Source organism: Equus caballus, chromosome 10 (assembly GCF_041296265.1).
Source record: "Equus caballus isolate H_3958 breed thoroughbred chromosome 10, TB-T2T, whole genome shotgun sequence".
NCBI classification, from domain to species: Eukaryota; Metazoa; Chordata; class Mammalia; order Perissodactyla; family Equidae; genus Equus; species Equus caballus.
In genome coordinates this window covers 14,797,797-14,822,746 of record NC_091693.1, presented here as the reverse complement: position 1 = coordinate 14,822,746, position 24,950 = coordinate 14,797,797, and the positions used below count along the sequence as shown (strand labels likewise).

The following is a 24,950-nucleotide window of genomic DNA, read 5'->3' as shown; positions in this document are numbered from 1 at the left end:
CCAGAAGTTTCATGGTTTTAGGTCTTACATTCAAGTCTTTAATCCGTTTTGAGTTGCAGCTGTTCTTTCTAAGTTCTTGTTTTTCTTTTTACACCTGGCTTCTGAGGAGACATCTCTGTTTCAGCATAGCTTAGTGGTGAGCCAGTGATGGGTCAGACATAGTGTTGAAATATCTTGAGTTAGTTCAGTTCCACCATGTTTTGGTGGATCTTTGTATGATTTGGGCAACACATTTAAAGTTTGAGCAATGGAAAATTATGCCTAGGTTTTACTTTTTGTGGACACAAGGACTTACACTCAGCCAGGAACAAGTAGACAACTAGGGCGCTCTTTGCTCTCACACAGCCCTGCACATGAGCACAGACTTCTAGATCCCCAAGGATGTGTGGCTGCTTATCAAGTCTTATTTGGGCCGTCGTGTTCCCTAGATCCCCTGTAGAACATGGCTAGTCTGCTGCTCTGTGTTTTGCCCAACCAGCTCTACAACCTTGCTGTGATACGGATCCCTCTTAAAGTTTGCCCCTGGAGGTTGCTGTTATTTTCGACAATGTCTATGGGTGTGTGTTTTTGTGATTGCTGAAGCAGTGAGGAAGATGAGTTGGGAATGGAGGTCATCTAGGAGAGGTGTGCTGGCAGTTAGGCCTGGGGAGTTACCTTCAAAAAGGTGACACTCTTCAAGGTGAGAGTTAAGATACTCTACTCCTCACTAGGCAGTGTGTGGTTAAATTGGAGGGCTGATGACCTATGGATTCCCACCCATGGTGAGCTGGTGTTCACAGAGCACCTATTGTGTGTGGAGTCCCCACACCAGCTTAAAGGTCCTAATATATAGAACTCACATTGTGTTGTAAGGAAGGGATTGTTATGTGCATTTTGCAAGTGAGAAAATTGAAGTTCAGATCAGGGGGTTAGTATTTCATAATGAGTAAAGGAGAGTTCCAGGCCTTTCTGGTCTTGTCTGGAAAATGGGCTGTGTTTACAGTGTTTCTTGAGCTTTGAGCCAGGATACGGAAGCTGTTTGGGGACCATCAATATGGTCAAGTGTGGCACATGGCAGGAAAACTTCCACACTGAAAATGTCCGCTAGGTGAGGCAGGCCCAACAGCGGCACTGCCCCAACACACCCTGTTCCCTTGAGGATTTCTCTGAGCCTCAGTTTCTTCCTTCAAGTGGAGACTTTCACGGCTGCCTCGTCAGGTTACCTTGAGGCTCCTACAGGAATCTGGTTGAGGCTTGTGCCTGATGCTGAGACTGTGGTCAGGAAATGGGATGGACGCTGTCGAACACCCGTGAGAGAAAATGGTCTTTTTCATCTGCCCCTCATTCCTTTTCCTGGTCATGGGGCACTGGAACTGAAAAATATTTTACAAACATTTTTGCTGCAGTTTAAACTATTGAGGCTCAGGGATATTATATGGCTAGCCGATGTCCTGTGCATGCTACCTGAGAGATAAACTTGAACGTCATGCTCTCAGGCTTAGGAACGCACAAGTACTTTCCTGGTGAGGTTGATTCTTATCAGGTCAAGGGGGTGTGGGGTAAGGTGTAAGGGGTAGATAAAAAGGCAGTGGCTGTTGACATTTGTCAGTCCCAGCAAGGAAGCCGTCATGGCGCTGCATTTGGGAATCTTTCTGATTTGGGCTGGTGCCTTTGTCTTTCTACAACTGGACCATGTGGATGGAGGTGAGGGGTGGGGGGAGACTGGCTGGAATTGATGCAGAAGAATCTGCAGCAGAAATGGGTTGATGTGTAATAGAATAATAATAATAGCGGCAAGAAATATATCTGTCGATTCTTGCATAGGTCCCAAGGACCAGACACTATTAAGGGCTTTACATTATATTTAATTTTCAAACGAGTCTTTGAAATGTAAAGCTAGTCAGTCTGACTCAAAAGCCCACAGTGTTATTGGCTATCAACCCTCATGACAGCTGTCGCATTCCTAAATAACCATTCCAATGTCCCAGATCTGGGCAGCCTATACACAGGGTTAGCTATATTGATCAAAGGAAGAGTTTTTTATGAAAATGGGATTTGCTGTTTGGAATAGCAGGAGAGGTGGAATCTCAGGGAATGTCTTACAATTATTGTGGTGTAGAGTCTCAGCTTTGTCCTTGAATTCACGTGTGCCAGTATGATAGCAATGAGAAAGTGTAAGATTCTTACTCATCTGTGCTGTTCAGCCCTCTAGTACACATCCAGAGTGTATCTGTTTAGAACAAACATGGATGTCAAAATGTGAAAGAATATACAGTATTGCTAATTCTCATCACTGCATTGGATAGTAGATCTCTAGAACTTGCACTTGAAAATGTATTAAATGGGAAGATCGTGTTAAGTGTTCTTACCACAATAAAAAAATTATAACATTTTAATGTGAAAACAAAGAGAGTTAGGGGCCTGCCCAGGGGTGTAGTGGTTAAGTTCAGTGCACTCTGCTTTGGTGGCCTGGGTTCATGGGTTTGGATCCCGGGCACAGATCAACACTACTCATCAAGACATGCTGTGGAGGCATCCTACATAAAAAGTAGAAGAAGATGGGCACAGATGTTAGTTCAGGGCCACTCTTCCTCAAGCAAAAAGAGGAAGATTGGCAACAGGTGTGAGCTCAGGGCCAATCTTCCACAGCAAAAAAAAAAAAAAAAAAAAAAAACCCACCCCAAAAGCAAAGAAAGTTAGAGATGCAGGTCCTAATATAGAATGTATTCAGATTGCCTTAATTTTGTTCTTGCTCCTCCTCCATCCATCTCATCTACTTCCGAATTTCTTCCAGCTACGAAGACGTCTGGGAATTGCACTGTTCTTGAAGTGAAGCCAGGTAATCAATTTGGAAAATAAGGAAACAAAACAACTATCAAGTGAAATAACTTAACATGTGTGGGGTGGTAACTGTGATTGATTGAGATTCTTCTGACATATTTTACATGCAAGAGCTAGTTTTGCCCTTTCAGCAACAGGAGGAGGCAGGGGCACACATCCCCAGGCTGTATGTGAGGAACAAGGGGCCCTCCATAGAAGTGTTTACTTATCAAGGCCAAGCAGACTGTAGAAAGCGGGACTGGAATCTGAACCCAGGTCAGGGTTTCAGGGCTGGTGCCATTTGCCAAGGCAGATAGGGCCTCATTGCAAGGGATGACGTTCTAATAAGGTAGCCTGTCCAAGAGGCATAAGGCAGGACTGGGTGTGGAGATAATATTCAAACAGAAATATGCATGTGAGTTTTGGAAAGTTGATATTTGTGGCCAGTAAATCTGCTGATGAGGCTGAGAGAATTCAGCAGGCCAAAGATGCCTTGGCCAGGTCCACATAACCACAAAGCCCGCTGGCTTCCTGGGATTTTCATCTTCAATCCATTAAAATGGCTAAGTCAGTGCACACTGAGACGATCTCAGATGTGCCATGACTTTATTTGGCACAGAATGGGGAGGGGGACGTTCACGACTAAGGGCACTCTTGTAAAAAATAGAGATTTTCGGGGTAAGCAATGAAAAGGAGATTAGTAGGTCCATGCCATCAACAAGATAAACCCTAGGCTAGTGATTTAATTAGAGAGAACTAGGGAAAGAGGCAACTAAGAGGAGTCCTCCTGGGGTCAGAAGAAACCTCAAAGTTGGACCTCAGAAGCAACCCCTGTCAGGGGCTGGACCCGTGGCTGAGTGGTTAAGTTCATGCTCCAGCAGCCCAGGGTTTCACTGGTTCAGATCCTGAGCATGGACCTAGCACCACTCATCAAGCCATGCTGAGGTGGCGTCCCACATAACAGAACTAGAGGGACCTACAACTAGAATATGCAACTACGTACTGAGGAGAAGAGGAAGAAAAAAAGGAAGATTGGCAACAAATGTTAGTTCAGGGCCAATCTTAAAAAAAAAAAAAAACAGCAACCCCTGTCTGAATTTAATAGGATCTGATTGTGAAGCAATTTATGTTCCAGGGCACTGTCAAAAACAATAGAATAATCAGCCAGCAAATTAGTGGAACCTAACAGCTGGGTGAGATAACTATAGAGGCAGACAGCTTACCAGAGAGATGGGGGAAGACAGACAGACAGCCCTGCTAAACCCACTGTCTTTCTAGGGTAAGTGTGTGTGCCCAAGGAGGTGCCCTGCAGAGAAAATAGATATCACTGAAATAGTCCAGCCAAATCACTAAACAAATGAACAAACAACAGCAACAACAAGCCCTGGGTGTTCTCTAACCAAACATTATTTGGAGAGATTTAAATATTGTGCTGCTTTTCCTCAGGTGAAGAGCACGTGGCTTCCCAGTTGAAGGGGAAACTTCCATAATTGCTCCCTAGATGGAAGCCTCAGTCTTACCTTGTCTTGCCCAACATGTTGCATTTATGTCCCTTTCTCTTGATAATGTGAAAAAACTTTTTCTATTCAGCATTTTCTCACCCATTCCTTGTATTTTTCAGACATTTCCCAATGTACGTTTCCCTTTATCTATTGTGGTCAAACATTTGACGATTGCACAACTTCTGGGAGTCTGCTTGGGACACGTTGGTGCTCAGTCACTCCTAACTATGATGATGATAAAGGTTGGAAATATTGCTAGTAACAAAAGGGTAAGTGTCTGGGGGAGGATGAGAAAATATGGGAGTGAGTAGGGAAGAGACAGAGCTGGATAAAGAGATGGAGCAAGGTGACAGAGAGGAGTGAGAAGGAAAGAGGAGACAGATGGAGGGATGGGAAGAGATAGAAAGGATGCAGGAGGAGAGTGAGGAGCAGGGGTTTGGAGAGGAGAAAGGGGAGAAAGTCAGAAAGAGAGTAAGAGACAAAAGGCAAAATGCAAAAGATAGTGAGAGGATAGTTAGGAAAGGAAGAAGAAAGATAGTTTGCAGGGTAAAAAAATGCAAGGAGGAGGATCTGAGGAGGATTAGTGGCAAGAGAAGGTAGGGGGAGAGAAGTGAGAGAGGGAAAGAGAGAGTACAATATAGCCTTTTGAGCAGGTGTGAGAGAGCAGGAGAAATGGGGAAGAGCAGAGAGAGAGAGGAGAAAGAGGAGAAGAGAAACAGACCTTTGCACTCATGTCATTATATGGTAAAATAAACAGAACTCATTGAGATTTATCATCAATGCCATGTTAAATTACTGTACAGTTCGTCTACTCATGGCCATGGATGCAATCAAACCTTTGAAACCTAAGTGAAGGAAATCAAGAAATCTCAAACCTGAAGGTGATCCTCTGCACTGCGGAGATGAAATCCCTTGCCCGCCACTACACCAAGTTCCCACTGTGCATGGATTCAATCAATAAACCATTCTTTCTGCAGGTGTGATCTTGTTTTCCTTTCATGAAAGGAACTATCTTTCCAATGGGAGGGTCTCAGTGTGCCCAGGTTGATCACACAGGATCTTCATGTCCTGGCCCTCTCCTCCTCCAGACCCTGATGGAATATCGACACACATCAGAACTGTCTTTTCTGTGAGTTTGATTGAATGGCAGTGTAGTGGTGAGGCCACTGGGGTGAAGGTGGGAGGTGAGTCTCAGAAGGTATGGAGGGCTTGTCCCTGCCATGAACAATTTGCCTTTCTCACCTTAGGTGAAATGTTATTTCTTCCTGGAGATAGTCTCTGACTCCCCAGTATTAGGAGTCCTGATCATGCTCTTCCAGTTCATCCACTCTCTACTTGCAATTAATCTGCCTATTTTCCCTGGGGGACTGGAATCTTTGGGATGACAAGATGAACTGTGTCCTTTGCCCTGGCATCAAGTACTAAGTGCAGAACCTGGCACCTCCTTGGCCCTCAGACAATTTTCAAAATACCTACTACCCTGTTTTTTAAAAAAACAGATATTCTAGAAAAACAATATTTCAGTCAATAGCTGGGCTTGAATGAGTCAAATTTAAATTCATATGTGCCAGAAATTAAAAAGGACCTTGAAGGTAAAGCCTAAGCTTTAGTGTCCAGAGTTGGGAGAATATATTATCTAAAATTTCCAGGTTTCAAACAAAAATGAGGCAGAGTCTGCCCTGATGGCCTAGTGGTTAAAGTTTGGTTCACTCTGCTTCAGTGGCCCAGGTTTCGTTCCTGGATGTGGAACCATACCAGTCACCTGTCCATAGCCATGCTGTGTCAGTGGCTCACGCAGAAGACCTAGAAGGACCTACAACTAGAATATACAGCTATGTAGTGGGGCTTTGGGAGGAAAAAAAAGAGAGGAAGATTGGCAACAGATGTTGGCTCAGGTTAAATCTTTCTCAGCAAAAAAAAAAAAAAAAAGCTTTAAAAAAATGAGGCATATGAGGATATAAGAAAGTGTGACTCCTAAAGTTGCAGGGTACATAATAAATTGAAAAATAATTTATATTTTTATTCATTGGCAATGAATAATCCAAAAACAAAATGATGAAAATTATTCCGTTTACAATAATATCTAAAATAATAAAATACTTAGGAATAATTTAACCAAAGAAATATAATCGTTATACTCACAATAATTACAAAGTATTATTGAAAGAAATTAAGGAAAGCCTTAATGGAAAGATCCCCTGTTCATGAATTGAAAGACTTAATATTGTGAAGATGGCAATACTCCTAAATTGATTGCCAGATGCCATTCAATCCTTATGAAACCTCCAGCTGGCTTCTGTGCAGAAATTGATAGGCTGATTCTAAAATTTGTATGGAAGTTCAAGGGACTCAGAATGGCCTAAACAGTCTTGAAGTGAAAGAACAAAATTGGAAGACTCACACTTTCCAATTTAAAGCTTAGTGCAAAGCCAGAGTAATCAAGACAGTGTGGTTCTGACCTTCAGAAAGACCATGGAATAGAACTGAGAGACTAGAAATAAACCTTCATATTTATGGTCAAATGATATTTGACAAGGGCGCCAAGACCATTCAATGGGAGGAAGAATAGACTTTTCAACAAGTAGTACTGGGACAACTGGTCATCCATATGTAAAATAATGAACTTGAAGTCCTGTATTAGATTTCCTCAAGGGAGGCCTGCGAGACGAGACAAAAAGACACCAGACAGTAACTCGAAGCCATATGGAGAAATAAAGATCTCAATATAGGTAAATACACAGGCAATGATAAAAGGTAGTATTATTGCAACAATCACTCATAACTGCGCTCTTTGTTTTCTATATGATTTAAGAGACTAATACATTTAAAGAAAAGGAAAACAATTATTAGTGTAAAAGCTAGTATTCCTGCAATTTTGGGTTGTGACTCCCAATTTTGTTTTCTACCTAATTTTAGAGATTAATCTATTTAAAATAATTATTCATTTTTTTTGGCACACAGTGTATAAAGATGTAATTTTGTGACATCAACAATCTAAAGGTGTGGGGATGGAACTGTGTGTGTTATTGAAGTTAAGAGGGTATAAATTCAAATTACAGTCTTATACTTTTGCGACGCTAAATGTAATCCCTATGATAACTGCAAAGCAAATAGCTATAGAATATGTACAAAAGGAAATGAAAAAGGAGTTGAAACATTTCACTACAAAAAATCACCTAAACACGAGAGAGGATAGTAATGCAGGAAATGAGGGCCAAAAAAAAACTATAGGGCATATAGAAAACAAATACCACAATGTCAGAAGTAAGTCCTTCCTTATTAGTAATTACTTTAGATGTAAATAGTTTAAACCCTCCAATCAAAAGACAGAGCAGGGGCCGGCCCGATGGCACAGCAGTTAAAGTGCTCATGTTCCATTTTGGCAGCCCATGGTTCGCTGGTTTGGGTCCCCGGTGCGGACGTGGCACTGCTTGGCAAGCCATGCTATGGCAGGCATCCCACATATAAAGTAGAGGAAGATGGGCATGGATGTTAGCTCAGGGCCAGTCTTCCTCAGCAATAACAGGAGGATTGGCAGCAGATGTTAGCTCAGGGCTAGTCTTCCTCAAAAAAAAAAAAAAAAAAGACAAAGCAAGGTAGAATGGTTAAAAACACAGGATTCAATTTATGCAGTCTACAAGAGACTTACTTGAGATCCAAAGACAAACAGGTTGAAAAAAAAGGATGGGAAAAGATATTCATGCAAATAGTACCCAAAAGAAAGCAGGGATGGCTGATACCAGACAAAATAGACTTTAAATAAAAAAATTTATGAGACAACAAAAGATATTATTTATTAATAAAAGTTTCAATACAGCAACAAGATATAGTAATTATAAACATTTGTGGACCCAATGGCTGACCATCAAAATGTGTGAAGCAAAACTTGACAGAATTGGAGGGAGAGAGAGACAGTAATAGTTGGAGACTTCAATATCTGACTCATGATAATGGATAGAACAAGAAGATGGAGAATAAGTAAGGAAACAGAGGGCTTATACAACACGATAAACCACCTATATCTAGTAGATTTATAACAGATCCAGAACACTCTACCCAACATCAACAGAATACACATTCTTATCAAGTGCACATGGGACATTCTCCAGGACAGGCCATATACCAGGTCACAAATGAAGTCTCAATAAAAAATAAAAAAAAGATAGATATCACGCAGAGTATCTTCTCTGACCACAAGAGGATAAAGTTGGAAATCGGTAACAAAAGGACAATTGAAAAATCCCCAAATTATGGAAATTAAACACCACACTTTTAAACAAGCAATGGATTAAAGAAGAAATTGCAAGGGAAATTAGAAAATACTTAGAGATGAATGAATACAAAAACACAACATACCAAAATTTATGGAACACAGAGGAAGAAGTGCTAAGGGGAAATTTATAGTTATAAATGCTTACATTAAAAAAAAGAAAGAGAGGCTGGCCTCGTGGCATAGTGGTTAAGTTTGCATACTCTCCTTCAGGGGCCTGGAGTTCGTGGGTTTGAATCCTGGGCACAGACCTACACACTGCTCACCAAGCTATGCTGTCAAAGCATCCTGTATACAAAACAGGGGAAGACTGGCACAGATGTTAGCTCAGGGCCAATCTTCATCACAAGAAAAAAAAAAAAAACAAGAAACATCTCCAATTAACAATCTAACTTTGAAAGTTAAGGAACTAGAGAAAGAATAACAGAGTAAACTCAAAGGTAATGGAAGGAAGGAAAGAATAAAGATTAGAGCAGAGACAAATGAAATAGAGAATAGAAAACAATAGAGAAAATCAGTGAAACAAAAGTTGTTTCTTTGAAAAGATCAGCAAAGTTGACAAGACTTTAGCTAGGAGGACTAAGAAAAAAAGAGAGAAGTCTCAAATTACTAAAATCAGAAATGAAAGTGGGGACATGACTACCGATTCATCAGAAATAAAAAGGATTATAAGGGAGTACTATGAGCAATTGGACACCAATAAATTGGATAATGTAGATGAAATGGACAAGTTCCTAGAAACACAAAACCTACCTAGACTAAGTCATGAAGAAATAGAAAATCTGAATAGACCTATAACTAGTAAGGAGCTTGAATCAGTAATAAAAAATCTCCTGATAAAGAAAAGCCCTGGACCTGATGGCTTCACTGGTGAATTCTACCACATATTTAAAGAAGAACCAGTATCAATCCTTCGCAAACGTTTCAGAAACTTGAAGAGTGGAAGTACATTTTAACTTATTTTATGTGGCCCACATTCCCCTGATACCAAAGCCAGACAAAGACACTACGAGAAAAGAAAACTACAGATTAATATCCCTTATGAACTTTGATTAAAAACATCTTCAACAAAATGCTAGCAAACAGAACTCATCAGCATACTAAAAGGATTATTGATCCATGACCAACTGGGATTAATTTCTGGAATTTAAGGATGGTTTAACAAAAAGAAAAATGATCCATGTAATATACCACATTGACAGAATGAAAGAAAAAAGCTGTGTGATCGTCTCAGCTGATGCAGAAAAAGCATTTGACAAAATTTAACATTTCACGATTTTGTTAAAAATTTTGTGATAAAACCCAACAAACTAGGAATAGAGGGATACTACTGCAGCATAATAAAAGCCATATCTGAAAAACCCGCAGTGAACATCACAGTCACTGGTGAAAGACTGAGTTTCCTTCAAGCTCAGGAACAAGGCAAGGATGTCCACTTTCACCGCTCCTGTTCAGTACAGTACTAGGTAAGTTCTAGCCAGAGCAGACAGGCAAGAAAAAGAAACAAAAGGCATCCAAATTGGAAAGAAAAAGTTAAAATTATCTCTGTTTGCAGATGACATGATCTTATATGTGGAAAATTCTCAAGATTCCACAAAAAAATCTGATAGAACTAATAAATGAATTCATCAAAGTAGCAGGATACAAAGTCAACACATAAAAATTGGTTGCCTTTTTATACATGAACAATGGACAATCTGAAAAGGAAATAAAAAAAAACAGTTCAATTTATAATAGCATCGAAAATAATAAAATACCTAGGAATTAAATTAACCAAAGAGGTGAAAGGTTTGTATGATGAAAGCCACACAACTTTGTTGAAAGAAATTAAAGAACGCTCCTGGCATTCCTTGGCTTGTAGCTTCATCACTCCAATCTCTGCCTCCATTTTCACATGGCTTTCTCCTGTGTGTGTGTCTCCGTGTGTCCTCTCCTTATAAAGACGGTAGTTGTTGGATTCAGGGCCCACCATAATCCAGTATGACCTTATCTGAAGTGATTATATCTGCAAAGACCTTCTTTCCAAATAACGTCACATTTTGAAGTTCTGGGTGGACGTGAATTTTAGGGGGAGACTATTCAACCCACTACAGCTGCCTTGAGCAACCATTGCGAATATTGGACTCATTTGTGAATCCCCCTAGAACCACAATTCGGACTATTAAAAAAAAAAGAGAGAATACTTTTCACTGCTGGGAAGTGATATTTCATTATGCAATAACCTTTGGTGGTCTTTTTTCTGAGAGGCAATTTTTCTTTTCTCTTAACTAACTGCTTCTGCCACTCAAATCCTTCCCATTCTGCAAAGCTTGACAGAGTGTTCATGTCTGACTTTGGTAATGGTGCGACTCACAGGGCTTTATAGTGCTTGTTTCAAGGATATAGGGCAAGGGTTGTGGAGAAGCATTTCTCTGAGGCCAGACTGGTGTTAGAGAGAAGAGTGGGTGTTTAGGATTATGGATTGCACGGTGCCATTGCTGAGTGCCAGATCATGAGTGGTAGAGGCACCAGTGTGCTCTTAAATCTCTCTCTCTCTGTGTGTGTGTGTGTGTGTGTGTGTGTAGGGACACTCTCAAATGTGCCTTCTTGTGTAAGTCTTGCTGAGGAAAATTGTGAGTGTTATTTTAAGTGAAAGAAGCCAAAGAAAGATAACAACCAAATACAGTGCATGGACCTAGATTACTTATTGGTTAAAAAACAGAAAAGCTTCAAAAAATATTCTTAGAACAACTGTGGATGTTTAAGAATAGATATTCAATGATATTTTGGAAATATTGTTAACTTTTATTTCAGTTTGATGATTATGATAATTTTGCTCTCTCTTACTGTTTTACTTTTACAGTGTTTATTGGAAATGGTTTCTGTTACCAGGGGCAGAAAACTAATTGCAAGTAACAACCATGTTGTTTCCAAAGTGATGAAAGTGAGACACTCGTTTTAGTGAAACATGTATACAGATATTTGAATTTCCAGAGATTTTAATTTTCTTATATCTGATAATTGTTTGGGGTTACATAGAAGATTGCACTTATTTTTGGAAGATGCATGTTGAAATGTTTAGATGTGAAAAGTCACGATGTCTGAAACTTACTTTCAAAGGTTCAACAAAAACACAAGTGGCGAGGAAGAAGAGAGAGGCAGCAAATACGACCGAGTCAACAATTGTTGGATCTGGGTGGAGAGTGTGTGGATATGTCTTGTTCTATTCCTTAAACTTTTCTATGTGTATAAAAATTTTCTAATACAAATTTTGGAGAAAGGGGAATATAAAGGAGAAGGGTCACTAAAATTTAAGGGGATGGATACATGTCATTATACATTTGACCAAATCCATAGAATATACAACACCAGGAGTGAACTCTTACGTAAACTACGAACTCAGGGTGATAATGCCGTGTCAATATAGGTTCATCGGTTGAACAAATGTTACACTGTGGTGCAGGCTGTTGTTAATGGGGGAGGCTATGCTTGTGGAGGGCCAGGGTAATCTGTACCTCCCCCTCGTTTTGCTGTGAACCCAACACTTCTCTAAAAAAATAAAGCCTATTAAAAAAATTTAGGGGGAAAGATAGCAAATGGTTTAGAAGTCTTTCAGACTTGATGGATTCTCAGAGAGAGAGCAGAGTTTTGATTAGAGGGAACAGTCACTGTTTCTGAGATGAGCACATGTGAGAAACATACGCCCCCTGATTGTATGTCACGGTGACTGATGCCCTCCAGGCCTGTGGATGGGGTTTGGGATGACAACCATCCCTCACACATTGTGAAGTTACAGAAAAGAAAAACCTTGAGAATTTAAAGGTTTGTGCTTTTAGAATTTGTCAAAATGTCTCATACTTACGAGAATAGTATTCGATGCCTCCCCAGGACCCAAAACTTTAGAAGTCATCTGTTTGTTTTTAGGCATAAATTTCCCTGTGTGAAAATTAATAAGAGGTAGCCTCACTTAAAATGAGGTCAGGAGGCCAGAAAGGGGAGCTCCCATGCAATACTGCTGGAGGTCAATTACAGGAAAATAGTCAATTACAGACCCCAACAGAAAGAAGTCCTCAACAGGAAAGAACATCAATTACAGGAAGAAGCATACATTGCATCTCAAACAGGAATCACTATCCAGCAACTCAGCCAAAGGGAAACCATCACCACCTGAACTCTTGCTTTTCTCCCATGGACTTTTCTTCAAAACAACGCTCTCAATTTTCTCCTTTTTCACTATAAAATAGCATTCCTCTCCTTTGATTGTTGGATTTGCCTATGGTCTACCATAGTATGCGCATCTGGAATTGCAATTCTTTGGTTATCCCCAAGTAAACTTGTTTTGCTGGTAAAATAACTGGCTGTTTTTTTAAAAAAAAACTTTTTATTGAGATTATGATAGTTTACAACCTTGTGAAATTTCAGTTGTACATTCTTGTTTGTCAGTCATGTTGTAGGTGCACCACTTCACCCTTTGTGCCCACCCCCCCTTCCCCTGGTAATCACTAATCTGTTCTGTTTGTCTACATGTTTATCTACCACATGTGAGCGGAGTCATACAGAGACTGTCTTTCTCTATCTGGCTTATTTCGCTTAACATAATACCCTCAAGGTCCATCCATGTTGTTGTGAATGGGATGATTTTGTCTTTTTTATGGCTGAGTAGTATTCCATTGTATATATATACACCAAATCTTCTTTATCCAGTCATCATTTGATGGGCACTCAGGTTGCTTCCACATCTTGGCTGTCGTAAATAATGCTGCAATGAACATAGGGGTGCATGGGACTTTTGGAATTGCTGATTCAAGTTCTTTGGATAGATACCCAGTAGTGGGATAGCTAGGTCATATGGTATTTCTATTTTTAATTTTTTGAGGAATCTCCATACTGCTTTCCATAGTGGCTGCACCAGTTTCCATTCCCACCAGCAGTGTATGAGAGTTCGTTTTTCTCCACAACCGCTCCAACATTTGTTACTTTTTGTTTTGGTTATTTTTCTGGCTGGTTTTTTTTTTAAGGATGACAATTGCAACCAAGCCATGAATATTCAGAGAGCAATACAGCATTCTTTGCTCCCTAGGAGCTTATAGCCAACTGGTAAAAACAAGATGGGTAAGTATATTAAAGATATACTTAAGATAGATCAAAGATAGAAGGAAAAAGAGATACAGTGATGATGAAATCTCTTCCCTCTGAGCAGAACATTATGTTAACATTAACATAATGTTAAAAGCTAAAAACTCAACTAACAAAATTATTTTTAATATTTTCCTTCCTTTTGAATGTAAAAGTATTATGCGTCTTCATTCTGTCCTAGTGACCTATGCCAAATTTCCTAAAAGTGGTTACCCTTGTTTTAGGAGCTCAATCTTTTGTTGATTTTTACTTTAATAATAAAATCTCTTGTGTTTCACCATTAATTTTGATGTTGGCTGTTGGTTTGGAAAAGATATTAAGAAAGATACAACTTTCTTAGTAAGTTAGAGAAATAGTTTGTTTCTGCTTTAAGGGTCTTCATTAATAGGGAATTATTTAAAATTTATCAAATAGCATTGATACAAGAAAAAACATCAAACATTTTAACAACCATTGAGATGATTATTTGTGATATATATTTTTTTCACTCAGCAATATTTATTAAATGCTTTCTAGGTGTCAAGTGTTGTTCTGAGCACTGGGGCCTGGCATAACTGTTGGACAGCGGTACTTTTATTGGGGAGTTCAAGGTATGCTTCTTAATCATAATTATCCGTGGTTTTTCACTGTCTTAAGAGTCATCACACACAGTGCTGCTTTATTTTATATAGAGCATTTTCACATAGATTCTAGTTTTTTTTTTAAGGGCTCTACTGCTAAAAAAAACCAAAACAAAAAGGAACGCTTACATTTCCTTCTGAGTTCACCTACTTCTTGACTGTGTGACCTTGGGCAAGTTACATGAACTCTCTCAGCCCTCATTTCATTCTGTGTAAAAAAGTTAATAAACAATATCTCGCTCAAAGGTTAGCAGAGGAATTAAAGGTTGTGAGTATTAAGTGGAGAATGCCTCCAAAGCTCTTAGCCTATGCTCACCTCAAGAGAAGCGTTCCATAAATGTTAGCTGTTATCCACATCGCTTCCCAGTCCATGAGTGAGCAATTCCAAATTAAAATTTCCCCAGGCTGGTGGAGGTGGCAATTAAATCATGTTCTCCTGTGGTACTGATTTTCTTTGATGTTTGTATTTAAGCTATTGCTGTAATTGTTAGATCTCCTAATTCTAAGCCTGTGTTGCTTTGCTTAGAAAAATTCCACTTGGATACAGTACATTAATCTTTTAATGTATTGTGGCATTCTCTATTTATGATGAGTTAATACTAATACAGAAAATCCAATAGGTTACTTTAAAAAAAAAAAGAAAGTAAAATGAGAGAATTTGAGAGTGACTTTTCTCCATTCTGGAAACAAAGGCAGTGTTCTTTGTCCAGCTCTCATATCTGAATCTGGATATTTCTCTGCATTTTACTTCTTGGTTCATTGTCTTTCTCTACATCAAAGGCTTTTCACTAACTTAACAGAATTAGATATCTTGAAATGCTCATTGCTTCCTTCTCTGCATATTCTCCTTTGTGCCTCATTGTTCTTCCATGAGCTGATATGTCTTTATTTGAAAAGTGAGTCTTTACTTTTGATCTGGTTAGAATTCTCTGAATCAGAAGAAATCTCCTTGGAAATATCTCTTTCCTTTTCCTTACTTCAGGTCACTGGCCTATGACTTGAAGTTTGACAACTCACTCTCTGCCACCCATCCCAAGCCTGCTTGTCCTCAGGTGTACCCAAGTCAACACCACTGGAGAAGACAGGGTTTCTTTACTGAGCATCTGACAATGTCCTACCTTCTGAGTATGAACTCATAGAATCCCCACCAAAATCTTGCAAGGGAAGTTGACTGTTACTTTACCTAGAAGGGGAAACTGAGACTCATAAAGGACAATTTGATTGGCAAGATGGAGTTTGGAACAAATATTCTTATGACTACATCACATTATCTCTTCAGTTTTATCACCTATGTTTCTTCAATCCATCCTGAAGTCTCCACAGTATATATGGATTTAGGATTTACAGTCTGATACTCCTGGGTCTTCTTTTCAGCCCCACCTTTTATAAACTGTTGCATTCTGAGCAAATTATTTAACATTTTCTGTTTTTTTTTTAAATCTTATGTATAGAAGGGTGATATTTTTAGTCCTTCCTCTAGGACTGAGGTGAGATTCTATGAGGTACAGCTCTTACCACAGTGTCGGGCACATCGTTCATATTACATCTCTTCTGTTTCTCTCCCCTGATCCCTTCCTCTTCCCTTAGCCTCCCTCTCCTCCTCCCCTTCCCCTGTTCTCTATCTACCTGCCTACCTTGCTCTCACCTCCTCTTTCCCTTCCCTATCTTCTCCTCTCCCTCCTTTCCGACACCCTCCTCATCACCTCCTCTTCTCCAATTCCTAATCACTAACCTCTTTGTCACCTCTTTGACTTTATGAAGCCACTAGGTTCCTTGACTAGGAGAAATAGCTAAGAGGTGTGTTCTTGGGATAATTAAGTGCGGTTGACATTGAGTAGAAAGGAATAATGGTGGTGCAAGCAGAGACCATGATCAGCTGAAACAGATACCACGTCCACCGAAGATATCAGTGACATAACTGACTCAAGGCAAAGTGAGCAACAAGGGTAGCTCATTTCTTGTGTTAGCATGGAATTAACAAACAAACATGGCTCTTCTTTGAAGACAGGAACGTGTTAGAGCCACAAGGGAAAATGGTGAAAAGGAAATGGGAGAAGCAGTCTTCTTTCATCTTCTATCTTTATCACTCTCTCTCTAGGAGTAGCTTTTCACACTTATAATAAGAGTAACTAGCGTGGACAGCCCACAATAAAAAACAGTGAACTTTGATAATTCAGTTTTGAATCTCAGATACAACCCATGATATTTTTATGTCCCACTAAAAAATTCCACCATATGCCCCTCCTAAAAAAACCCAACTAGGTAGAAACTCGATTAAACCAAGACGTCCGGTGAATCTTTCCTAGCGTCTTTGAGTGTTACAAATAACCTCCTGTGTTTTGTGGAATCGTGCACTCACTGAGAAATTTGTGTCGTGTCTGAGAGACAGAAATTGATAAATAAAGACAGAGATGGAGACGAGGGGAGGACATAGAGGAAGGAGAGAGAAGGAAGTTCTTTTCTTTTTTCTTTTTTCAGTGTGGGGTATGAGAACAGAAACAGTGAGAGTCATAGCAGATTCCCCATACTAGGAGGAAGATAGACGTCTGTAAGTTAACACAGAAATGAAACATTGATTCCACTCCTTACACTTTGGTGGTACTGGTAGGATCATGAGGGAAATAGCCATGTTGTTCTGATTACCTCCTGTTTACTCCACTGGTGAGGGAGGGATACCCCACCTTAAATGCGCGGAGATGTTCAAACACACAACACCTGCATAGATGAGATTGACATCAGTATAGAAGTCTCATATGTTCACAGCCTGGGGGAGGAGGACATCGGACACCCCTCAGGGCCACCTGGGTGTGTCACTCAAGAGCAGAGTGTGTAAGCAGAGTCTGTAGGTTGCAAGCTTTGTGGTAATCAGAGGAGGAGGTGTACCCTTGTTCTCTAGTTCAATGGAAAAATCATATCGTGAAAATTTATGAAGATGACGCAGGTGGTTAATAAGTGTATAGGTTATATCCTGGGGAGATGTCTAGGACTTTCTGATGAGTATACAGAACATTCAATCACTGGACAAGAGAACTCAGTGTCCATCTCTCCTGCTGACTGAATAATGATCCAGGCTGTGGGACCCAGTGTAAGCATCCAAGAAACTTCCCTTTACTCCTGTTTTTGAAAAGAGCTTCATTTCACTCAGCAAAATACCCTCAAGGTCTATCCATGTTGTCACAAATGGCCAGATTTCATCATTTCTTATGGCTGAGTACTAGTCCATCGTGTATAAATACCACATCTTCTTTATCCATTCTTCCCTTGATGGGCAGCTAGATTGCTTCCAAGTCTTGGCTATTGTGTATAATGCTGCAATGAACGTAGGGGTGCAAGTATTTTGCTGAGTGAAATAAGTCAGAGGGACAAAGTCAAATACTGTATGATCTCACTTATAAATAGAAGATAAAAACAACAACAGAAAAACACATAGCATTGGGGATTGGATTGGTGGTTACCATAGGGGAAGGGGGGATGGGGGAGGGCAAAAGGGGTGATTAGGCTCACATGTGAGGGGATGGACTATAATTAGTTTTTGGGTGGTGAACATGATGTGATCTACACAGAATTCGAAATATATTATGGTGTACATCCGAAAAAAAAAAAAAGAAAAGAGCTTCGTTGAAGTAAAATTTGCATGTCGTAAATTCCATGTGTTTGAAGTGTATAAAACTTTGTAGAGAGAAATTCAAGAAGACCTAAATCAATGGAAAGACATCCCATGTTCATAGTTGAGGAGACTTAACATTATTAAGATGGCAGTACTCCACAAATGGATCTTAGTATTGTCTCTGCCCTTTCCACTCTTCTCTTTCTGGTGCCCCCATTATGCATATGTTGCTAGACCTGATGGTGTCCCAGAAGGCTCTGAGGCTCTCTTCTTCACTCTTTTCTTCTGATTGGATAATCTCTATTCATCCATCATTGAGTTCACTGATTCTTTTCCTAGCTCAAATGTGCTGTGGAGCATTCTCTATTCAATGGGTCAATATCATCCTACATTATTTTATTCCATAACATGGCTTCTCTTCATTCTTTGATCATACACATATGTGCTTTGGAGTCTTTGTCTGGTAAGTTCACCATCTGCAGTGGTCAGAGATTGCTCCTACTGATTGCTTTTTTTCCTGTGTAGAGGACGTTGTTTCTGTTTCTTTGCATATCTCATAACTTTTTGTCAAAAACAGGGCATTTAGAAAACAGATTGTCACCACTCTGGATTGTGATTCACTCTCTAACCTAGCGTTATTTATGTTGCTCTTTATTTGTTGGGTTAGTCCCTTGCCTGGACTAATTCTGTGAAATCTGCTTTCTCTGCTGTGACTGCTGATATCCCTGCTCCATTGTTCTCTTGTAAATTCTTGTTTTCCTCTCAAACCTGGCTTCTGAGGAGACATCTCTGTTTCAGCATAGCTTAGTGGTGAGCCAGTGATGGGTCAGACATAGTGTTGAAACATCTTGAGTCAGTTCGGCTTCCACCATGTGCTGGATCTTTGTATGAATGGGACACACATTTAAAGTTTAGGCAGTGGACAATTACGCACCAGGTTTTACTTTTGTGGACACAAATCCTTACATTTATCCAGGAAGAAGTTGATAGCTAGGGCGATCTTTTCTCTCTTTTAGCCCTGCACGTGAGCAGAGACTTCTAGATCCCCAAGGATTTGTGGCTGCTTATCAAGTCCTATTTGGGCCATCTTGTTCCCTAGATCTCCCTTCAAAATGTGGCTAGTCTGCTGCTCTGTTTTTTGCCCAAAGAGCCTCCCAACCATGTGGAATACAGACGCCTCTTAAAGTTTGCCTCTGGAAGTTCTTCTTGTTTGTGACAGTGTCCATGGGTATGTGTTTTTGTGATGACTGAAGCGTCAAGGAAGATGAGTTGGCAAATGGAGTCATCTAGGAGAGGTGCTGAAGGTTAGGTCTGGGCAGTTACCTTCTAAAAGGTGACACTTTTCAAGGTGAGAGTGGAGATACTCTACTTTTCACTACCCAGTGTGTGGTTAAATCGGAGGGTTAGAAGGAGGCATGGAGGACAGAGTGAAGGACCCATGGATCCCCACCAGTGGTGAGCTGGTGTTCAAAGAGCACCTACTGTATATGTAGTCCCCACACCAGCTTAAAGTTCTCAGTATACAGAACTAACTGTAAGGAATGGATTGTTACGTGCATTTTGCAAGTGAGAAAATTGAGGTTCTGAGCCAGGGAAGCATTTCATAACAAGTAAAGGAGAGCTCCAGGCCCTTCTGCTCTTGTCTGGAAAATGGGCTATGTTTCCAGTGTTTCTTGAGCTTTGAGCCAGGATGGGGAAGCTGTTTGGGGGCCATCAATATGGTCAAGTGTGGCACGTGGCAGGAAAACATCCACACTGAAAATGTCCACTAGGCGAGGTGGGTCCAACAGCGGTTCTGCCCCAACTCACCATGTTCCCTTGAGGAGTTCTCTGAGCCTCAGTTTCCTCTTCCGTCAAGTAGAGACTTGCACGGCTGCCTCATCAGGTTGCTTTGAGTCTCCAACAGGAATCTGGTTGAGCCTTGTGCCTGATGCTGAATCTGTGGTCAGGAAATGAGATGGATGCTGTCGAACACCCATGAGAGAAAATGGTCTTTTTCATCTGCCCCTCAATCCTTTGCCTGGTCATGGGGCACTGGAACTGAAAAGGATATTACAAACATTTTTGCTGCAGTTTAAACTATTGAGGCTCAGGGACATTATACGACTAGCCAATGTCCTATGCATGCTACCTGAGAGATAAACTTGAACTTCATGCTCTCAGGATTAGGAATGCACAAGCTGTCTCCTGGTGAGGTTGATTCTTATCAGGTGAGGGGGCATGGGGTAAGGTATAAGAGGGTACTTAAAAAGGCAGCAGATGTTGATGCTGTTAGTCTTAGCAAGGCAAGCTGTCATGGCTCTGCATTTGGGAATCTTTCTGATTTGGGCTGGTGCCTTTGTCTTTCTACAACTGGACCATGTGGATGGAGGTGAGGGGGTGTGTGGAGTTGGGTTATATTGTTCAAAGGAAGAGTTTTTGATGTAAATAGGATTTAATGTTTGGATTAACAGGAAAGACATAGTCTCAGGTAGCATCTTATGACTAGTGTGGTGTGTCAGTATGATAGCAATGAGAAAGTGTAAGATTCTTTCTCATCTGTTATGTTTAGCTCCCTAGTACACAGATCCAAAGTGTATCTGTTTATAACAAACATGGATGTTAGAATGTGAAAAAACTCCACAGTACTGCTAAATTTCATCAGTATATTGTATAGTAAATTACTATGACTTACACCTAAAAATATGTTAAGTGGAAGATCTCGTGTTCAGTGTTCTTACCACCATAAAAAAATTATAAAATTTTAGTGTGGAAAAAAAGAAAGAAATGCAGAGTGGGTCCTACTATAGCATGTATTCTGATTGCCTCAATTGTTTACTCTCTCCATCTCTATCCATCTCCTCTACTCCTGAATTGCTTCCAGTTCGGCACCTGATTGAGACCTGCCATTTTGCTGAAATGAAAACAGGTAATCAATTTGGAAAATAACGAAACAAAACGACAATCAAATAAAACTAACGTGTGGGATGGTAGCTGTAGTTGAGATTCTTCTGCGATATTTTACATGCAAGAACTAATTTCACCCTCTCAGCAATAGGAGGAGGCAGGGGCTCAAATCTCCAGGCTGTATGTGAGGAACAAGGGGTCCTTCATAGAGGTGTTTACTCATCAAGGCCAAGCAGCCTGTGGATAGTGGGACTGGAATCTGAACCCAGGTCAGGGCTTCAGGGCTAGTGCCATATGCCAAGGTAAATAGGGCCTCATTGCAAGGGATGGCTTTCTAATAAGGGAGCGTGTCCAAGAGGCATAAGGCAGGACTGGGTGGGGAGATAATATTCAAACAGAAATATGCATATGAGTTTTGGAAAGTTGATATTTGTGGCCAGTAAATCTGCTGATGAGGCTGAGGGAATTCAGCAGGCCAAAGATGGCTTGGCAAGGTCCACATAACCACAAAGCCCTCCGGCTTCCTGGGATTTTCATATTCAATGCATTAAAATGGCTAAGTCAGTGCACACTGAAACAATCTTAGATGTGCCATGAATGCGGCACAGATAAAAATCAGGCTTAGTGTGAGGCAGAATATTAATGACAGGAACAAGAAATTGCCTGTGTTCACAGAGATAAAATCTCTTTAGACTTTTGGTGTTGAAGGTGGGAAAGCAGAAAGTACAGCTTTCGACACAACAGAATAACAGGTGATAAAAATTATGATGCAAAATCAGGCTGCTGTGTTGTCTGGAAACCTCGTCCGTTGCCTGGTGCTCCAATATCCATAGTAGATACCTCTGGGTAAATGTCCCTGGTAGTTAAAGAGCCTTTCCTAGTCCCTGAGAATGGAGACCACATCATGCTAACCTTGACATCGCTGATGCTTAGTAAAGGGCTTTCTACATGGCAGGCCCTTGGTGATGATGAGCTAGCTGGAACAGAAACTTTGCCAGAGTTACTGCAGAGATAATGATACCCTGAAAAGCTGATGAAGACAATGTCTTTGATTTTTGCAGATAATCAGTGTGTTTTCCCATTCGACTACTCAGGCAAACGGTATTTTGATTGCACTAAGGATGGTTCCCTTTACAGTTGGTGCTCTCTGACTACATCTTATTCAGGGAGATGGAGATATTGTACTGACACAGGTGAGTATGCAGCTTTTCTTCATGTGAGGAGCACATGGCTTGCCAGTTGAAGGGGAAACTTGCATAACTGCTCACTAGATGGAAGCCTCAGGCATTACCTCATCTTGCTGAACATGGTCCATTCATGTCCCTTTCTCTTGATAACGTGAAAAAAATTTTTATATGAAGCACTTTCTCACCCATTTCTTGTACTTTTCAGACTTTGCCAAATGTGTCTTTCCCTTTATCTATAATGGCCAAAAATTTTACAAATGCACAACTGCTGGGAGTCTGCTTTGGAATTATTGGTGTTCAGTCACTGCTGACTATGACCGTGATGGAGCTTGGAGATATTGCTAGTAAGAAAATGGTAAGTGTCTAGGGGAGGATGAGAAAAGATGAGTGTGGTAAGTGAAAGGATGAAGCTGCATAAAGAGATGGAGCAAGGTGACAGAAAGGAGTGAAATGGGAATAGGAGGCAGGTGGAGGGAAGGGACAAAGTAGCAAGAATGCAGGAGGAGCATGAGGAGTGAGGATCAGAGGTTTGGAGAGGAGAGAGAGGAAAAAGGGGAGAGAAGTCAGAAAGAGAGTAAGAGACAAAAGGCAAAATGCAAAAGATAGTGAGAGAAGAGTTAGGAAAAGAAGAAGAAAGAGAGTCTGCAGGGTAAAGAAATGCAAGGAGGAGGATCTGAGGAGGATTAATGGCAAGAGAAGGTAGGGGGAGAGAAGGGGAGAGAGGGGAAGAGAGAGTACAATATAGTGTTTTGAGCAAGTGTGAGAGCAGGATAAATGAGGAAGAGCAGAGGGAGAGAGAGGAGAGAGAGAAGAGAAACAGATCTTTTCACTCATGTCATTATATGGAAAAATAAACAGAACTCATTGAGATTTATCATCAACACCATGTTAAATTACTGTACAGTTCATCTACTCATGGCCATGGCTGCAATCAAGCCTTTGAAACCTAAGTGAAGGAAATCAAGAAATCTCAAGCCTGAAGGTGATCCTCTGCACAGTGGAGGTGAAATCCTTTGCCTGCCAGTACACCAAGTTCCCACTGTGCATGGATTGAATCAATAAACCATTCTTTCTGCAGGTGTGATCTTGTTTTCCTTTCATGAAAGGAACTATCTTTCCAATGGGAGAGTCTCAACGTGCCCAAGTTGATCACACAGGATCTTCATGTCCTGGCCCTCTCCTCCTCCAGACTCTGATGGAACATCGACACACATCAGAACTGTCTTTCCTGTGGACTTGATTGAATGGTGAACGTGTGGTGGTGAGGCCATTGAGGTGAAGGTTGGAGGAGGGTCCCAGAAGGTATGGAGGGCTGGTCCCCGCCATAAACAATTTGTCTTTCCTGCCTTAGGTGAAATGTTATTTCTTCCCAGAGATAGTCTCAGACTCCCCAATATTAGGAGTCCTGATCATGTTCTTCCAGTTCATTCACTCTCTACTTGGAATTAAACTATCTGTCTTCCCTGGGGGACTTGAATCTTTGTGAGGGCCAGATGGAGTGTGTTGTTTGCCCTGGCATCAACAAATAAGTGTAGAACCTGGCAGCTCCTTAACCCCCAGACAATTTTCAAAAGGCCTACTGCCTTTTTTTTTTTTTTAAAAAAAGGTATTCTAGAAAATTAATATTTCAGTCAATAGCTGGGCTTGAATGAGATAGAGTAAAATTCACAGGTGCCAGAAATAAACAAGAGCCTCAAAGCCAGAGTCTAAGCTTTCTTCGGGTACATGAGCAGCCCAGAGAGATATAGAATAGTGTCTGTGGGACACGGGGATGATCTTTTAGTCACCATTCAGGGAGGTCACCATTCATGGCCTCTGTGATGTTGGAGTTAGTAATTGAGACTAGAACTTAAAACTAAGTCAATATAACGGCTATCCCTTAAGGGGCCTAGAAAATCTTCTGTTATGGTCCCAGAGAAGCAAGAAAAATTTCTATCTTTTGTCACTCTGAATACGGATTATCGAGACACATTTATTCAAGAAAATATACTAAGTATCAGTCAGAACAAGAGTCTGAGGGATCTGAACTACCCTATGATCCCTACCCAGCCCACCACCCACCCCCAGCTCTGTGTGACAGAAGCAGCATTTTGTAACCAAAGATCCTCTAGGACGAGTTTGACTGACCCCGTATTATCATTAGAGTAATTAAGAGTTGTTTTCAGGATCTGAGAGTCCTCCCTTGTCCAGTTCAGGCCAGTAGAGACTACTAACCCATCAATTGGGCCTGTGCAAATGACCAAAATATGACCCTCTTTATGTCAAAGGGCTGAAAACTCCACCCACAGATCACACTAACACCACTATTTTGTGAACATGCATCCTATGAAGAGCCATGAAACTTGACTATGCTGGCACAGATCATCAATTATCTCACTTCTCCTCACCTCCAATCATCTATCTGTACACTTCAGACTGCCCTGCCCATCATCCCATAAATTTTCCCCCAAGTCCAGGATTGGGGAGACAGATCTGAGAGCATATGCCTCCTGTCTCCTTGCAGATTGATGTTGCAATAAAGCTGTTTTTTTTTTTCCCCAAAAGCTGATGCTGTGATATTGGCTTTCTTATGCGTACCAGGTAGGAGAACACCATCTTTGTGCAGTAACATTTTGAGTAGGTGCAGCCAAAAAGACAGATTCCCTCTTCCTTCATCTCCCCTCAAGGATTATAGCATCACCACCACTGGGGCAGGCTGTCAGCCTAACTCATGCCCCTCAGCTCCATGTTGCAGAGGGTAATTTTAGTTCCATGTGATGCAGAGTCATAAAAACCAGGATCTGCCCAGTGAGAGCAGGCTGAGAATACTGGGATCACCATCACCCCTGCTCCAGCTTGCTTGCCATGAAGATTTCCCATGTTGGGAGAAGCAGACAGAAAGGCCAGAGGCTACCACCCCTGTCCAATACCCTGTTTGTAAGGCAGGAGTGAGATTCTGAGAGAAGCCCTCCTCTGTCCTTGGCT

At 40.8% G+C, this 24,950-nt stretch overlaps 2 long non-coding RNA genes across 2 annotated transcripts; both read left to right on the top strand.

Moving 5' to 3' along the window:
• The first annotated feature begins 1,557 nt into the window (after positions 1–1,557).
• On the top strand, positions 1,558–5,275 carry LOC106782025 (uncharacterized). The gene is made up of 4 exons (XR_001378860.3): positions 1,558–1,683; positions 2,774–2,818; positions 4,421–4,570; positions 5,105–5,275. It is a non-coding gene; the product is annotated as an uncharacterized lncRNA (long non-coding RNA).
• An 8,892-nt stretch (positions 5,276–14,167) lies between these two features.
• LOC138915715 (uncharacterized) lies at positions 14,168–23,062 on the top strand. Its single transcript, XR_011421867.1, has 5 exons — positions 14,168–14,276; positions 20,777–20,821; positions 21,861–21,992; positions 22,192–22,341; positions 22,891–23,062. It is a non-coding gene; the product is annotated as an uncharacterized lncRNA (long non-coding RNA).
• Positions 23,063–24,950: the final 1,888 nt, after the last annotated feature.